This window comes from Pinus tabuliformis, chromosome 4_1, assembly GCF_031772625.1.
Source record: "Pinus tabuliformis cultivar Carrire ecotype Pingquan chromosome 4_1, CPIR1, whole genome shotgun sequence".
NCBI classification, from domain to species: domain Eukaryota; kingdom Viridiplantae; phylum Streptophyta; class Pinopsida; order Pinales; family Pinaceae; genus Pinus; species Pinus tabuliformis.
This window is the reverse complement of record NC_142303.1, coordinates 460756464-460763268: the sequence shown is the minus strand read 5'-3', so window position 1 is coordinate 460763268 and position 6805 is coordinate 460756464.

Here is a 6805-nt window from a genome sequence, read left to right as displayed (position 1 = left end):
CCCTTGCTTATTTTTCCTCTTCTTCTTCATTATTTTCTTCTTCATCTAAGCTTCCCAATTACTAGAATCAAGACTTTCACTAGGCCAAGAGGAAGAAAGGGATGCAAAAACAATACGTGAAGAAGGAAAGGGGTCAACTTTAGGATCAACATGAGGTTGATGTTGTTGAGTTGGAGGAGAAATCGGTTGAGAAGTAGTTTGGACATTCAGAACCATGGGGGTCAAAGATAACGAAACAAGAAAACCAATGGTAAATATGGCAAGGGAAAACCTTACCATATAAGAAGCACAAATATTTTGAAAAGACGAAAAAGGAGAAGGATTCCTCTTAGAGGGTTTCCCTTGATTGGTAGAATCCATAACTATTTCCATTAGTCTCAACCTAAGATCTACTAACGAGTTGTTCCATGGGGAGGATGTTGTTTCGCAATCAATTAAATGATTTTAGAAATTAAATGCATAAACAAAAAAGGGGAAACTAGGCATAAAGGTTTACCAAGTAACCGTGAACTGAAATATACACCTTGGAAAACCAAGGACTTAACGTAAATGTAGGAAATATCCTCAAATGTTGTCTTCAATGTATCATGGTATACAAAATTCTCAACTTAGTTACCCATAGATGGATAGCAAGCTATAGGGGACTCCCAAAATATACTCGATGGTACATGGGAGTGCATTCTGTAGTAGTATTGTCTAATGCATAATCATTCTATTAGAGTGTTACCATATACTTTTCATGCATGGGGCGCCATCCGATATACCTGAGGGTACATGAAGAACGATCCTATACACTTATGTACATGGAATGGGATATCACCCCCAGATTGTAACGTTGACAAAAAACGATAGCTCCTACATTTAAATGCATAATAACATGTCTCTGTCCTAGACCTTTATGTGTGTCGCTAAGTTTCAAATGCTCCTTAGGTTAATTGAGATGAATTTTAAAGGTGATCATGAATTATGTTTCAATTTGAAGGCTCAAATATTGATGTCACTTGAACACACCTATGATGCAACTAATATGAGAAAAAGAACTCTTCTCAATTTCAATGAAATCTATCTAGTGTAGGGAAGAGGTGCAAACAATGATGCAACAGTTGCATATGCAACAAACAAGAGCAAAATCACTCTCCAAAAGGCAACCCCCAACCACATAGAAGGCTGGGAATATATAGAGAATTAACTTAAGTTGGGAATTCTTATCCAATTACCAATCTAGGGTAAACCACGCACCTTTGATGGAGGGATAGGATAAAAGGATAAGTGGTGAAAACTCAAATATAGGGAAGGATAGGATCTGAATGTTTATCCAAGGTAATTAGTTGTAACAACTTTTGGAAACTCCTAGAAGCGGTAGCTTCTAGAATCTCGATGATTCTCCTGGATTTCTAGAACCAACACAGGTGAAAAGGGGAGCAACATGATGGTGACCAATGTAGGCCATTGTGGAGAAACGTTTAGGTGAACACACCCAGTAGGCCTACAAGGAGTACTGTTCCTTAAACTAGCTTAGATGAAGTAGTTTAGGGTTGAGACTATAGGAAAACAAAGATACATGCTTAGGAATTTGTGCAAGATTGTCACAAGGGGGAATATAATGTTGATTGATCCCATTATGAGGCTTACTCATCAAATGTGATAAAATGACCTATAACATGGGGATAATCTATTCCTAAGTGTATTTTGGTCAAGCCTATAGTCATTCTTGGATAACAAGCTCACTAAATCCATAGACTTTCACCCCCAATTGATGGCCAAACAAAGGTCATCAAAAGGATTATCGTGCACATCATGCACATGTATAACTCGAAGAAACCATACACATTAGATGAGTGACTCCCCTATTTCCAACAAAACTACAACAGGGCCTTCCAAAGTTCAACTGGATGTAACCCCTTTAAAGAGGGACTCAAATTCTAACCACTACATCCCATTGATGTTGTCATACCATTTGTAGCTCATCAAGAACATTAGTCTCGTGTCCAGCTTGAATTTGATAGGGCTAACATTATCATTGAGCACATTCATCACATCTTCCAATAGTTCCATGACATATTAGACCGAGAAAATGCTAAATACAAGCAATGTCATGATCACCATCGGGTGCCACAGAAGTTCCAAGTGTGTGACAAAGGTTGGTCACATTTGCAGAAGGAGTGCCTCACTGGGCCCCACCGTAAGCTTCGACCACTCTAATATGGGTCGTATACCATCACTAAGGTTGTAGGTGAGAATTCCTTAGAGCTGATCATTCCACCATTCATTTTCCTACATGAAATATTCAATCTAGACTGGTTTCAGTCATACTTCCCCCATTGTTGGAAACATCCGAAGTTGCTAAGTAGCTAAAACCAACGGAGCTCAACCCAAGCTATTTTGAACATGCCAAAACTAATAGTATCATGGACACACCAATCAATAACACTCACAAATAGAGGATCTAGACATATTGAGTTATCAAAGCAAACCAACCCCTTTACCAGGGAAAATAGCTGACTAGGGATGAGGTTCAATAAAAATTTCCTCTCCTCATGGATGCTCTGCATGTAATGGGGACCATTTCTTCCTAACAAGGGAGGGCTGACCTAGGTTGATATTGGTTGCCACCCACTTATTCCACCTATACCTCTAGTCAATTCATCAGTTCCCTTGATTATAGTACCATTTACTATTTTTAGCACTTTTTTAGGCCATGAACTTACAAAGTTGTTTATACCCCATAACAACATTTTTTTGAGGTCCTTAGTAGGGACATAGCCATATGTAGGGGCCTGCCAAAAATCCTATAATACTCAGAGAGATGTTTATAATGAAGTATCATACATGCCAAATGGAGATCATATGACCAAGTTACGACCCTAGGAAGTTGGCTACTCAACTAATGCCAATGAGGCCCACAAACACTTGGTGCTCCATCTCTCAGGGTTATCGTTTTGGTGCTTTAGAGTTCAGTTTTGTTGTTTAATAATAAAAATTCTCTTGAGCCTCATTGTAGCAAATTTCGTAGGCATGTATCCACCACATCATTTCTTAGAGATAAGTTACCATGACTTGAGCTAGTCTATTTCCATTCGTTATGTAAGCATATTTAAGTTATTTGATATTAATGAAATGAAGATTTAGTTTTGTTGCATCTCTGTGTTTATGTTTATGTCTTTATTCTGTTGTGTTCCTCCTTAAGTCCGATTCATATGATTTGGTAAAGTAAGTGCATTACATGTTGAAATAAAAAAGAGGTTTGGTACACCTTGTAATGTATTTAATGAGTAGAAACAATTATTATTGACAAACTAATCAAGAAATATAAAATACAAAAAAATAAATAAGAATGATAATTATATATAATGTATACAATATAACTCTTTTATTATAATGTGAGAAATGATAGACACAAACCCCTCTATCAGAACCCCCTATACCACCCACAAAGAAGCTAAGCCCCAGTAACCTAGATTAGACATTGTAATACAATACTACACTAATTAATACATAGAACCTGACGTTCCTAAATGTCAAGATTGTAGCTAGAATTAATAACAATTATGAGGTAAAACAAAATAGTAAAACTATTATTCCACTTCCACTGGGCTGAATTTCCTTCATCTCAATCTCCCTAAGCTCATAAGCTCGGCCACTAGGAAACCAAACTCAGATTGAAAAAAAAAGCTTCTCTCTGCAACTTGGCTTCCTACTCAATTGAGGCAAGCTAGAGTCGCTCACCACCATGTCTAATGCCAGTTGTATATACTACAAAGCCGACATTATTTCCACCATGCATGCTTGAAAACCACAGTAACCACACCCATTATCCCATCAACCGAATGGACCATCATGTACAATGAAGTAGAGATCAATTCATAGTAGGGTTGCTCGGTGCCAAATTGCCATGCCACCCCTCCTTAATTTTTTAGGGGGGCAGTGGTGTTAAGGGAATCCTCCCAAATCCCTATATCACCTTAGTATGGTAGCCCATCAAGGTAATAATATTGCAATTTTGAAAACTATTTAATTATTTAATTTTAATTTTAATTTCTTTTCCAATATTGTGAATACCATTTTATTTATTTTCTTATAAAACTATAGCTTTACCTTTCTTACATGTATTTTAGTTTTTTCTAAAACTGTGAAGATTTTTCCACTTATTTTCTTGTAAATTTGTATTTTTACTTCTTTTTTTTAATATGTTTATAAGTTTAAAAAGATAATAAAGAAATGCAAAACTACTTATAAAACAAATTGTTTTGTATATATTGAGTCGAAAATGGTCTCTAACTTGATTAAGAGTTAAAAGCTTAAGAGATATGAGTTTATTTCTCACTAATACACATTTTAGGGTGATTCTCATTTTCTCCTCAGACTAATTTCACTCTATTTGAGGAATGGAAATATCAAGAGAGTTTCTAGAGGGAGAGAGTGAGCTAGAATTTGGACGATTAGTTTTTCAGAAAAATAATTGTTTATATCTCTATGAGTGGTTAGAGTATGTAATATTTAAAATAGCAAATTTGAGGAGATAATTAGAGACATGCACAAAAATAACAACACAATAAATTTCAGCAAACACCCATGAACAGAAAAATACTCAGAGACACCCAAATGGCCAATTTTTATTATAAATAAACTATTGGAGTATAGTAAAATTGGAAGGAGTGTTCTTGGGTTTTCTTAAGGCAAGCTACAAGCCCCAAGTGATCATTCTCTTAATGTCCAATGGCTGCAATAGTTCATCCCTCCATAAATCGGTGCTAGCCCAATTTTTCTTCACTACTCGCTGACTTGGCACCCTAATTTGGCTCGTCAAAACTACCCAAGAATTTTTGTAGATTTGGGGATGTGATCCTTGTCAAAAAATTAGAAAAACCAGAAAGGGTTTTATCTGGTTTTAACCCTCCAAATTTGACCACAAATAGCTTGGCCCTCCTCAACTACCGAAATGCTTCACCTATAGCTGAAAATCATGAATTGCCCCTCCAAAATGCTATCAATCTCTCCATAATATCCCTCCAAATGAAATACTAGAAACTTAGCCCCTAAATCCTCGAAATGACACTCCACACAATAATCACCCATGAGAACTGCATAAGCTTGTGAGAGATGACACAGTAGCAACCTTCAACAATTTGTACAACATTAAGGGACTAAATATTTTGTGCTCAAGAATGCTTGGATCACCTTAAAATTGTAGCTACTTACTCCTCTCCAAAATCCCATAACTACCCAGAAAGGGTTTGGTCCAACTCCAAGAAAAAACTGAGCCAACCAAGTGATGCATATTCCCCAGCTAACTACCAATTCGCCTGCTATAAGAATGAGTAGTTCATGCCCAAATATTGTTTGAAAATTTATATAAAATTAGCTGCAGACTCCACTCTATAAACCCACAAAAGCCCAAAAAGGGTTTGGGCTAAATCCAATGTGCCCTGGTGACCCCAATAGATGTGTATGGTTCTAACTAGCTGGAAAAACGCCTTGTAGAAATAATTCTGTTCTAGAAGGCCAATCAATTACTGGAAAAATCTCCTCCAATGCCTGCAAATCACTCCCCCAAGTATATTTATTTATCCTTAGCCCAAACTCTCGAAATATCTCTGTTAAAATGTCTGCACAGTAGTTGTCTAGAGACCCCTGAAATGATAAATCCAATCCTCCAAAATGCAACACTCTCAGCCCTAAATATCAACAACGAAAAACTCACTCTCCCTATGGATAAATCTTTGCAAATTCCCAGGCCAAAACTCCACTATTTTCCACCTTCTCTTAGCCTCTTCGAATTTCCTTTTATGCCCTAAGAGAAGCATGATCCAACTGGAAATGGTTTGCAATGTAGCTCCTAGAGAAGCATTAAGATGGACTCCTTACTCGCCCAGGGTGACACTCGAATTTTACTAAAGGTAGGGGTGGAATCTCTGCTCAGAAATCCCTTGCGCTAAACAACGTGGTTGTCTTGGTTAAGCAAATCAAGAGAACTAATGTTAAAATTGTAAAATGACCAAAGGTAATCAACAAAATGATTCCATCCTCCTTTTATAATTTCTCCTCATGCCTATAGATTCCTTTTTAAATATTATTTTATTGGTGGGGGTCATTTTCCACTAAGTCACTTTTTCCGCCATTTAATAAAATAATAATTTGTCATTATTCTATGATAGAATGATACTAGCCACCTTTCTCCAATAATATTTTCTCCCTTTTAATTAATATTACTAAAATAGGGCAAATTTCCTTTGTGATGGCCATGCACAAAAAATTGGGGATACTACAATCCTCCCTGCAAAAGATTGCTTGTCCCCAAGCAGTGCTCGAACAAGCTCTCTCTCTCTCTCAGCTGACAACACTATCGCTGCAAACAATACCAGGGTCACAAATGTGCCACTGAGTCACCCTGAATCCTTGTACCATCCTATCATAAATCAATCCCTCGATACCAGGGTCCCATGCTAATCTAAAAAATATCCCACCATGTCGACGTTGCACCACTCTAATTACAACTGTCTACCCATCATGTGCATATCGTATCCTCCTCTCCTAGAACCCAGTGGTGAAATACTGACAAATGAAAAATACATCTTGCCCAGGTATCTTCATGATGCCAAAGCCTATCAATCTAAAGCTAACCCTAAACTTGTGCAACAATAAGGAAATCTTGCTTCATCATACAATGAAGGCCTCCATGAACCCCCATGTGTCAACCCAAGAGTGAACTAGATTACTCTTTGCCATGACTCTGCTCATCATGAGACAGAGTGATCTATCAACTAATTGAATCCCCAGATACCATAGCAATACCTATTGCGACATA